Source organism: Suricata suricatta, chromosome 9 (genome assembly GCF_006229205.1).
Source record: "Suricata suricatta isolate VVHF042 chromosome 9, meerkat_22Aug2017_6uvM2_HiC, whole genome shotgun sequence".
NCBI lineage: Eukaryota > Metazoa > Chordata > Mammalia > Carnivora > Herpestidae > Suricata > Suricata suricatta.
In genome coordinates this window covers 126055983-126068585 of record NC_043708.1, presented here as the reverse complement: position 1 = coordinate 126068585, position 12603 = coordinate 126055983, and positions in this window count along the sequence as shown.

Below are 12603 nucleotides of genomic sequence, written 5' to 3'. Positions count from 1 at the left end.
TTTTTTTTTAATTTCCATAGCCCTGAAAAAGTTGCTTTTAGTGATTTTGCTAGTATTCTTATTGCTTTTATGGAGAAGTGAATTTTTTTTATGTCCGCAACCTACCTTTCCATAATTGATTTCTCACATATCCGTATTTCAATCTAAATCAAGGTATATCTTCAAAATTTGCGATCATGGCCTCAGTTGAGTTAAAATGTAACTATGGCAAAGGATGTTATCCTTTTTGAAGTCCAAAACAGTTGTTAGCCAAACCCAGACGTGAGTCACCAAAATTCTCTTGTAGAAAATTACGTAAAATTATAATCTTAAATGTATTAGGATACCGATGCTAATTCTCCAAATATTTGAATTTCAGCAAATATTGATAGGTTCCATATTGCATGCAAGTACCCATGTCAGTTGCAGTGGAAAATCCAAAGATATGATGCATAAATCCGATTCAGAAAAGACAAGGAATACACATATGCCAGAAACTAAATAATGACATAGATACATGCGTCCTATCAGTCCATAGGCAACACGAGGCACGAGGTCAGAGACGTGTGTGTGTGTGTATTCTTTGCCTCTTACCTTGTCTGTGATATTTGCAGAAACTCCAAGTCTCACCTTTCTGCCCCTTCCTATCGCCCCCCCAAACCCATCGTACCCTTTAGACCTTGCTTACCCCCGAAGCTATCAGATCTAGAGTAGATGAAGCACAATGTCCAAACCAACCTTGCTTAGCAGAGGGTGAAGGGACTGTACAGCAAAAGCCTGGGTTCCATGAAATACAGGATCTGTTTTCATCTCCCTGACACGTAGGAAGTGAAATTTTCCTCCCCAAAGTAGTTCAAACTCGGTCCTCTCTCTACCGGATGTGATCTTTGAAGTCAGGCTGTGCTAGGTTTTGTCCCCACTCTGTACTTATTAGCGTCAGGACTCCAGACAAGGTCACCACTTTATATCCACCTTGTAAGCTGAGAACACTAAGGCCTACCACATGATTAGTAAATGAAATACGATAAAATATTTACATCATCTGGCCCACAGAAAACACTCCCTCCATGTTTACCCATATTCTCCAAGCAACGAATCTCCTGTAGGACCATCTGGAGGGGATGAGTCTTCTCCTGACGGTCCTACGGATTTGGGAAGACTTCAGCTTTGCATCATTCTTGTCTCACCCAACACGACACCTCTGCAGAGGGGCCTTCCCTGACCACCCATCCAAAAGACACTCCCACTTAGTCATTCTCTGACCCATTTTGAGGGTGCCCAATAATCCCAGTTTGCCTGGAGCCAGAGGGCTTCCCCCAATACAGGACTGTCTGTGCTAAAACCAGGACAGGGCTAAGCAAACCTGGAGAAGTCAGTGCCCCGCCAGCAGCCTGCATTTTTTTTCTTTTGTCACAGTCTTTGTCACTATCTGGACAGTTTACTTGCTTGTGGTCTCATCTTCAGACTAAAATGTGAGGGGTGCCTAGGTGGCTCAGTCAGTTAAGCATCCAACTTCGGCTCCAGTCATGATCTTACATGGGTTCAAGCCCCGCATCGGGCTCTGTGCTGACAGCTCAGAGCCTGGAGCCTGCTTCGGATTCTGTGTTTCCCTGTCTCTCTGCTCTTCCCCACTCACGCTCTGTCTCTCTCTCTCTCAAAACTAAATCAACATTTAAAAAAATTGAGCCCCTTGAGGGCAAGGACAGGATTTTCCCCCAGTACTTCGTGGCTGTATTTGGATGCCCACAGCACTACATGGCACAGAGTAAGCACTAACTAGCTGTTTGTTGAAAGACTGAATGAACTGTTAATTGATTGGCTGAGTCGGGTTTTTTTTCTATACTTTATTATCAAGTTGGTTTCCATGTAACACCCCGTGCTTTTCTCCACAAGTGCCCTCCTCCATGACCACCCCCTCCCCTCCCCTCTCCCCCTCCCCCTTCAGCCCTCAGTCTGTTTTCAGTATTCAAGAGTCAAGAGGCAAAATTCACAATTTGCCTCCCTCCCTCTCCCTTACTCTTCCCCCCCACCACGCCCCCTGCAAATGCTCACCCTTTTCGGCACCTGGGTGGCTCAGTTGGTTAATCCTCTGACTTGGCTTAGGTCATGACGTTCCAGTCCCTGAGTTCGAGCCCCATGTCAGGCTCTGTGCTGACAGCTCAGAGCCTGGAGCCTGCTTTGGATTCTGTATCTCCCTCTCTCTCAGTCCCTCCCCTGCTTGCCCTGTCTCTCTCTCCCTCTCTCTCAAAAATAAATAAACATTTAAAAATTAAAGAAAATACTCACCCTTCTGTTTCCCAGGTTTGAACAACATAAATGCATAAGGAACACAAAGTTTTGTATGACAGTTAACATTTTTTAAAAAAGGTATTTTGTATGGCCGTAACAACTGAGTGAGCTGTAAGCCCTTGAACCTGTGTGGCAGTGAAAACTTCAGACAGCTGTGTTCCCTTTCTTCTGATCCCCAACAATATAATTAAAAAGGATTCACTGAAATGTAGACGTTTCTACCATTTACCCTGGAATGTTGGCTCTGGCCGATATAACCCAGTCTGTAAATACAAGATTAGCGTCTGTGAGGGGAAAGCTCTCCTTCTGTAAAACTGCATTCAAAAGAAAATCTCCACCTCTTTTTCCGTTATGGAAGCAGCAACATTACCCCTAAGACCCATAATTACCTTCAATGTCCCACAAGGATCTAAGAGCTCCAAAACGTTAAAACACAATCTGAGACCACGTCTTCGGACTCCAAAATGAACCAGATACAGACGATGCCCTTTTCCTCACTATCACTTTACTATATAAATGAGAAGACATAAATAGTTTCAGATTTAATTAAAGTAATTGACTGAATTGCATTTTGTAGTTGTGACGGCCATTAACATTCCTGACCTCTCTGTCACTTGGATGTACCAGAGAATTTTTCCAATGGATATTTATTATGAATATTATCACCAATAAGCACCATCAACATATTAAAATTAATTCTAACTTCTTTCTGGAAGACTGAAAGCCCAAGCAGCTGCCGAACACCCCCCCCCCCGCCCCTGTCCTAAATCATTTTTTATCGATTCAACATGGCTAAGCCTCCAGCACAACTAACAGGGAATTTTATGTGTGTGTAGGCAAGTTTCTCTCTATATAAAATATTTAATTTTATTTTATATCTAACTCTGGTTACATTAATCGCCTAACCATATTTTCAGGAGCCCTGGGAGTCACTTGCCTCTTTCCATCGTTGGCTGGGGCAGTCCTCACGCTGTCTTGTTTTATGTCCACGTGCATAGCTCAGCACACATGGACGTTGGGGCTTATTTTGACGGCTTGCAAAGAGCTTCATAAAAGACGGGCTTTGGGGCATCAAAAGAACTTAGCCCACAGGTGTTCTGAGCTGGGCTAACTTGTATGTAGAGCAAACAATTAAGCTCTGGAATTTGAGCCTCTAAATTGTATCAGTTGAGCACCTGTCCTGAAGGAAGGAAAACACCTTTCATTACCCGCGGGCTTGTGGGCCCCGGGCTGTGTAGAGTTACAGTAGATCCTATTCTGGCACTAGCTGAGATGCTACTGCTCCAGTGAGCATTGCCAAGGGCTTCGAGGTGAACGTCTTCAGAGACTTTCTCCCTCTCTATCTCCCTCTACCCATGCCATCCATAGCCATGTGCCTCTCCGGATCTCTTTCTCCGTTTCTCACTTCGTGAGCATCTATTATACGCCCGGCACTGTCCAAGCTTTTCAATACGGCATTGCATCTCATTTCTCCCATCAGGCTTAGAAAGACTAAGTAATGCACCCAAGGTCACGTAAGACTAAGTGGTAGAATCAGGAGGCAAAGGCAGGTGTGCTGGGGTCCCAGCAGGCCTGTCTTGATCAACAGGCCATTTCTGATGCCGCTTACAGGCTACCCCACGCTCCTGGAGGGGGTCAGTCTTCCATCCTTCTTGCTAGCTCCTCTTTTATGCCTTGGTTATTCCAGCTTCTTGTGGGTCTATCCTCAGCCCTCATTCAGCCTTTCTTCCACGGCCCCAGTCACCAGCCATCAAGTTTAAACCCTGCCTCTCCATCCGGGTCTTTCTCCTGCGCAGCGAGCCTGGAGATTCAACTTGCTGCTCGGGTCTCCCCCGTGGGGTCTCCTGGGCTGCCCCTGCGCTGTGCGGCCAGGACCCACCTACGCGAGCCTCCTCCTCAGGCTTGGCCCCAGCAGCACCATCCATCCAGGCCAGCGTCCTGCCCCCTCCCTCCCTTCTGCTGTTCCTCATTGTCCCCCTGTTCACACCACCCCTCAGACTCCACCTCCTGTCTCTCAGATCTCCCCCACTGTCTCTGTCAACAGCGCATCTGGTGACGCTCAACAGGGGGCAATTCTACCTCTCAGGGGACATCTGTCTGGAGTCGTCACAACTGGGGGAAGGAGGGAGGACAGGGGACGCTACTGACCTCCACTGTGTAGAGCGTGGGTGGGGGGGGTCTCAGCATCGTCAGTGCTGGGACAGCCCCGTCAGTGAAGGGTACACAGTGCCAGATGTCAGTAGTGCGGAGGACAGGAAAGCCCAGTCTAGCCCAACCTGGCAGCCCATCTCTTACCCAAACCATTGTCCCAGCCCCCAAACCATCTGTCCTTCGCCACTGGACCCCCCTCGGCCCACTCCCCACCCCGCCTCGGCCCATCCCCCACCCCACACTGCAGGAAGGACCTTTTAAAAACGCAAATGCAGGGGCACCTGGGTGGCTCAGTCGGTGAAGCCTCCGTCTTCGGCTCAGGTCAGATCTCACGTTTGTGGGTTCAAGTCCCGCATCAGGCTCTGTGCTGACAGCTAGCTCAGAGCCTGGAGCTACTTCCGGTTCTGTGTCTCCTTCTCTCTCTGCCCCTCCCCCTCTCATGCTCTGTCTCTCTCTGTATCAAAAATAAATAAAAACGTTAAAAAATTTTTTTAAAAATAAAAAAATAAAAACGCAAAAGCAGTGCCTCCCCCTTAAAACCCACCTGTGACTTCCCTTTGCAGATAAAATCCACGCGTGGCCAGAAAGCCTGGTGTGTTTCTTAATTCACCATCAAGCCACTCTTTCCCCTGACCTCCGCTTTTTTCGTTTGCCTTTTCCTTTTCAGTTCCTCAGCCTGTGTGCTTCCTACATCCCCCTCCTACCTTTGCTCAAATTTCATCTTGAAGTAGAGGACTTCGTGGACTTCCCCAACTCTCCACCCCCACACCCTGCTATGATTATCTCGTATCTCGTGGCCCTTACATCCCTGGACATATCATATATCCCTTTGTGTTCTGCCATCCCCCAGTGAGCACCGAGCTCCATTATGATAGACATGTCTGTCTCTTGTTTACTGTGGTATCACAACCCCCTGTAACTGTGCCGGGCACATACTAGGTGCTCAATAAACATTTGGGGAATGAGCATAGATATTGCTGCTTTTTCTTAATTCCCAGATGTACTATGTTAAACATAAAAGGGCCCTTGACATTTACTTTTACTATCATATCAGAGACAATCCCGTGCTGAGAGTCCAGAGATACCTCACCTAAAGCAAATAAAATGCTGATTTGTCCCAGCCACTGGCTGACAGCTCTGGGTGCCCCGAACATCCGGGCCATGCAGACCAAGCGGGAGAGTCAGCCGCAAGCAAGGACCAAACACTTCCTCCCACAAGGCACAGCATTCCCACTGAACCAGAAATCAGATGCGCTGGACAATGTCCTTGTTTGCCCAGGGGATGTGCCATTACAATCCGGGTGGACCAGAAAGTCCAGGGAGCCTGGCTAGGTGCACTTGACGTACCTTCCTCTGCCTTTGCAAAGAGAGAGGCGGCCTCTTCGGATGCCAGCATATCAGAATATTGAGAAATGTTGATGTCCTGGAACATAGGACATGCACGGTCACCATAACAAGTACGCGGGAATTATTTTTATAGCTGTGGTAAATGAGCACCATGATGGGGATGAGTCAGGTACTGTACGGGGTCTCAGTCAGCCTTCACAACAGAGGAGAAAACTCGGACAAACTGAGGCTGGGCAACCTGCTTACCGCCAGGCAGCTGGTGAGCCGAAACGCAGCTGGCACAGCTGTTTTATTCTAACTCTCGCGTTGTTTCAAATTTTGCCTTTCGATGTAGAAAGGAGACCAGAAATCCTTCCGAGAGACTTCTGAGCTTCTTTTGCCAGCTGTAAGGATGGAGAGAGTAACATGGGAAGCATAAAAGGGGACAATATGAGGCAGTAAAGAAACACCAAATAACCCAACCTAAAAGTGCTTTTATCTTTTCTTTTTACAATTATTTATTTTTGAGAGACAGAGACAAAGCGTTAACAGGAGAGGGGCAGGGAGAGAAAGAGACACAGAATCCGAAGCAGGCTCCAGGCTCTGAGCTGTCAGCACAGAGCCCGACACGGGGCTTGAACCCACAATCGTGAGATCATGACCTGAGCCAAAGTCAGACGCTCAACCGACTGAGCCACTCAGGTACCCCTAAAAGTGCTTTTAAAGTGAGGAACAGAGCAATAGCAATCTGAGCTGGGATCATCATGGTGAGCATCAGGAAGGAGGTGATGTTTGAGTTGGACATGCTTAGGAGGGAGAGGATAATGAAGAGTTTGGCAAAAGGAGAAACAGCGTAAGGAAAGCCATACCATGAGAAATTGATATTTGGGGTTAAAGAGACCAACCTGGCCAAAGGGAGAAGTCTAGCTAGAGTAGTGTTTCCCAAGCCTTTCAACATGGTGCCCATGCTTGGTATGCACAGAAAGGGATTTGATGTTCACTGTATTTGGGACATGCTAAGTTAAACAAAATTCTGCAGGACTTATCAGAGCCTTTAGTGAGGTTAACTGCATTATGAATCTCAAGGACAGGATATAATTATAATGCTGGATTTGTTTTAGCAACTTATTTGACTAGTAGGCCCCCTCTCCATTTTTCTACAGAGCACCAGTTAACGTCTCATTGAACTGGTAGCCTGTGGAATCAGTTTGGGAAGTTCTATTGTGTGGACATCATGGATAACAGCACAGGAAAGCCTGACAGGGACCATGCCACGGAGGGTCTCACTGCTCTATTAGGGAGGTCTGTAATTGTAGCACTAGGGAGCTAGTGAAGGCTTCCAGACGGGAGCAATTGTTTGAGAAGGCTGACCTAGCAGGAGAGGAACACATCGGACCCAGGACAATCAAAGAAAATGACCGTGTGGTCTGGTTGTGAGGTCACGAGGGTCCAAACTCAAGGAAATCCTTTGTTGATCCAATTCCATTACTCCAGTTTCTTATCACAAATGCCCCTGATGCCCTCATCCCTTTCCAGCGGTTGTTGGAAAACCCATGGCCATGGGTGGTGGAGAGAAATGGGGCATTTTGAGAACGCTGTTAGGAGGTTGACAGGGAGCCTGTACTTGGACTTTAAAACCTTTCAACAGCTCCCCATTTCCATTAATCTCCAAAAGAAAATATTGCCCCTGGCCGACAAGGGCCTTTCCACCTCTCTTCCACCTGCATCTCACACTGTTCCCACCTTTGCCCAAATTCCCAGTGGGACAGCCAAGTGCCTTCCCTTCCAGAGCCTTTCATTTGATTGTCAGCCCTTCGAGGTCAGAAACACATCTATTTTACTGATCCCAGTGACCAGCAGAAAGTAGGGGCTCCATACATTCTGTTAAGTGAGTGGATGGATGGACAGCTCCCCCCACCCTCCCCACCCCACCCCTACACATGGGCTGTGTGTGGGAATCCCTTCCAGCAGATTCCAGCAAAGTCCAGACCAATCCCCCAATATCCAGATTAACACATTATAAAAGAAAACCTCTCGAGTGTATATAGAACTCTTTCTATTTGACTTTGTGTCTCACATGACCTCTCCTGTTTCTGTGCGTCAGAGCCTACACTGGCAAGGATTGTATTTGTCATTTCTCGGCAGGCAGAAGCCCAAACACGGCAATCCCTGATTGCTTTATCCCTTTTCCTGTTCACAGATCCCCCCTCTGGAGGCATTATCTACCATCTTCCGCGCGCACCTTTAAAAACGTCTTGATTTCCCTTCCTGGCTGCTAACACCTGTTGAATTAAGAAACAGAGCGCATTTCTATTCTGAATTCTTCCCTTTCCTTGACCAAAATTTCAGGGGGAATTTCAATCCGGAAACTCACAGCAGGCCCCTGCCCCTCCCCCACTGCCCCTTCAGTCTCCCGAGGAATCTTTCGTATTGAGTTGCTTATGTAGGCTGAACCACATCCTTCGTTTCAGAAGAATATTCGAGATACTCAAAGTCTTCCAGATTTAGCCCAAATTAGGTTTTTCTTCTCATCTCCCAGACTCTCAACAAACGGACAGTTCAAGCTACCCTGAGATGGAGTGAGTTTCAGTGTCCATTATCAAGTATTGTTTTATTTTTACTACTGTTTCCTACTGACCCAACTCTCCTTACAACTTCAGGAGGCTGCCTGCAGTGTTCACCTCTTGCTCCGCGCTGCCAATCCATGGTTTCACATTGAGGAGGGCTCCTAGATACCAAGAAGGCTGGGGGTCAGGTGACATTGGGGCATTTTAGGCTACAAAGTCAGTTTTGTGACTACCGCTCTTTCTAAGACATATCTATGGAGACCAATGGATGCTTTGAGTCTCCTTCTGGAAGAAACATTTTCTTCACTATAAAATGCCAGATGAGGGGCGCCTGGGTGGGTGGCTCAGTCAGTTATATGCCGGACTTCGGCTCAAGTCATGATCTCACAGTTTGTGGGTTCGAGCCCCGCGTCGGGCTCTGTGCTGACAGCTCGGAGCCTGGAGTTGCTTCGGATTCTGTGTCTCCCCTTCTGCCCCTCCCCCGCTCAAGCCCTGTCTCTGTCTCTCAAAATAAGTAAACATTAAAACAAATGTTTAATGTCAGTTAAGCCTAAGAACATTAAGGTTTTGCACACAGATGCTGGACCGACAAACAGCCCTCTGCAGTGTTTCCTGCCCTGATGATTCAGCCGCAGGCACACCCAGGATTCCTCACGCCACACCCCTTACAGCTAGAAAATATTTCTCTCCATCTCCAGGCCCGCGCGGAAGCCAGAACTGGGACGAGATGGTCACAGGACACTTTCAGCCAGCTGAGCCGCTCTGGGGCGTGGTTGATAGAGCTCTGTCCTGACACCAGTCTAAAATGAATGACCGATTTGGCCACCCTCGGTTTTCCCTTTGTCTCCAGAAACCACTGGAATGTTCTCCGAGATGCCAGGAGCTAAATTAAAAGTCCCACTCATTTATGTGTGCTGCCTAACCGTGGTCAGTCAACATCAGCATCTATCTTTGGACATTGCCCAGATAAGTTATATTGGATCTAGTGACCTCTAGGTGAATTGTGGGCACATCTAATTACACTCGCGAGCCAGTATAAGTCAGGAACAAACCTTCCTATTTCACTCCAAAATACCGCGAAACCCCTTCAGGGAGTCTAATGATTATACTGTAGGGGTTTGTATGAACCAACGAGGGTAAATAATTAGACTATATTGTTAATTAATATTGCAGTGCCTTCTAGCACAAAGATATTTAAGATTAGGATGGTATTGAAATAACAGTAAGTGGAGAAACAGTCTTGCTCTTGATGAAGCCAGGAAGAACAAAGAAAGTTTTGTCGGACGGACAAAAATACCCTGCAATGTTGGCAATCTTGTGTCAAAAGTTTCTAGCGTGTTTAAAGGAAGTCTTCAATTTAGCGAATGCTCTGTTTGCCAAAATGAATATTGGCCTTTATTACCAAAAATAAATCCAGAGAAAAATGAAAGGTAGGTACTGTATGTGCATTTTGACTTGGCATAACAGCAAAACTTTTTGTAATCCTGTGAACTTTCTGGGAATAATAACAATTAACACAGATTTCATAACGGGCACTATTTCAATTTTTGTTTCATTAAGCTGCGTAAAAATACAGGCTCATGAAAAAAGCCAGTTCAATTAAAGTGCGAACTTTTCATTATTTCTAACACATTTTACCTATTTTTAATTGACGGAAGTGTTACGTAATTTGCCAACCCAGGAATTTTTCACACTTCTTTAATTCAAACCAGCTTGATTTTTGCAATTCAAATAGACAGTTATTATTTGGCACTAACTGGAAATCAAATAAAGCAATAGTCAAATTTATTAAATAGATCACAATGCATACATTATTTCCTAAAATGTTATTTTATATAATCAAAATATAGGAAATCCATTATTCTTTAACCGTGGATAATCGTCCCAACTCCTTCATGAGGAAGATACTCTTATTCTACAAAGATGATTTGGGAATTGAGCATATCGAAGCTTAAAAAGTTACCTAACTTGCCCAAGGTCATATACCAAGGGCAAGGTCCTTAATCCTAACTCGGGTTATCCGGTCGCTTGTGCTATCTTCTATAGGCTGAAGGTGATAAGCTCCTTGCAAAGAGCTCAAGCAAGGGTTGTATCTTTCTTTTTCTTTTTTTTTTTCCTTTATATATTTATTTACATGTTGTTTGCTTGTTTGCTTGTTTTTCCCTATGCACTGTTCCTGGGCAAGGCGCCTACTAGTAAATCTAGTTAATGGCTTGTTGTTGGGTTTCCATTAAGCACAGCCTTCTACAACCTGCATTTCTATACATTTACAGTCAAGCAACACTTAATGTTAATTATGGTGACCCCTAAGACATGGCTAGATAATAAAGAATCATCCAAAGCATCATAGAGAAAATTATGTCCATGTATATCTTGAGCTGCAGATGAGTATCTCCAACTTTTTGTTTGAGAGACAGAGAGAGACAGCGTGAGCAGGGGAGGGTCAGAGAGAGAGACACACACACACAGAATCTGAAGCAGGCTCCAGGCTCTGAGCTAGCTGTCAGCACAGAGCCCGACGTGGGGCTCGAACCCACAAACTGTGAGATCATGACCTGAGCTTAACCAACTGAGCCACCCAGGTGCCCCATATCTCCAACTCTTGAATGAGTTGGTCTTACAGACACCACAATTCTATCCCATCCCAAAATGAATCAACTTTTTCATCTTTTACTCAAAATTTCTCTTCATTGCCTGAGCTTCCCAGCTAGACCCCAGGGAGTAACCCCCAAGTACTTTTTTTATTCATCCCCATTTGGTCAGAGAGTATCCATTCTACCTGCTAATTACCTTTCAATTCCATTCCCTTTTTGACAACCTCAGTGCCTTGATTCTGACCCTTTTTTTTTAAATTTTTTTAACGTTTATTATTTTTGAGAAAGAGAGAGTCACAGAGTGTGAGCAGGAGAGAGTCAGAGAGAGAGGGAGACACAGAATCCGAAGCAGGCTCCAGGCTCTGAGCTGTCAGCACAGAGCCCAACCCAGGGCTTGAACCCACAAACCACGAGATCATGACCTGAGCCAAAGTCAGGCATTTAACTGACTGAGCCACCCAGGCGCCCCTGACCCTTATTTCCTTTTGCCCATAAGATTTAACAAGTTGGTTATAGGTCACCTTCCTCACAGGTGCCCCAAGTTTCTAAAACAGAAACTATTCACTTCTTAAAGACTACTACTGACAGCTGCTCCTGCCTTTAAAAAAGTACTTGCAGTCACTCCTGGGTGGCTCAGTCGATTAAGCGGTCGACTTTGGCTCAGGTCATGATCTCACAGTCTGTGAGTTCGAGCCCTACATCGGGCTCTGTGCTGACAGCTCAGAGCCTAGAGCCTGCTTCCGATTCTGTGTCTCCTTCTCTCTCTGCCCCTCCTCCACTCACTCTCTGTCTCTCTTTGTCTCTGTCTCTGTCTCTCTCTCTCTCAAAATAAAATAAAGACATAAAAAATGTTTTAATTTAAAAAAAAGTAGTTGCCATCGTGAGAGCCATGATACCCTGAAAGCACTGCCAATCGGGAAAGACAAATAGGTGTAAGACAAACTCTTAGAAATGTATAAGGCAGAGTCATATATTAAAGGCCCTGAGAAGTCCTGCAGGAAAAACCCCATCCAACTGCCTAACCCAGTGTTCCCTACATTTTATTTGCCCTTAACACCTCCTGTTTTCACAGACATGACCAATTAACATCTCAAGGAACCAGCGTTCTTCTGAGCATAACCTGAGAAAATACCACCTTACCTCATAAATTCACTATAGCGCCAGCTCACCTCCATTATTCACCACCTTCCTCAACCAATGATGTTCATGGCTATTTCCGAAGCAATCACATCCTCCTTTTGTCAAGTTAAACATGAGGCCCCTTCAAAACAGAATATATTTCCCCTGATTTTTCCATCTGCAGAACTCTTACCAACAACTTCAAGACCCAGGTCAAATGTTAGCACTTCTCTGAACGCTCTCCTTGACTCGCTCTCTTGTGCTGCTCCTCTCTGAGTCATCGTTCTAGGATCGCGTGCATTCATTCACAGGCTCACCTTCCCAAGAAGGTTCTTAGACCCTTTTGTATTTGCACCTGGGGTACCTAGCATATAGTAGAAACTCACCAAATGTTGACTGCAGGTATATTTCATGGTATTCTAATTCCGTACCTTAGAGATAGCAAGTGTCAATGCATATTTGTTATAAAATTTCTCAAGACCTGTCAAATCAGCTTGAAAGAAGATGCAATATGGAGGGGTTATCTCCCATGGGACAGGTACCAAAAGCCCTGCGCTAACTCAGGAGGTTAGATTTGG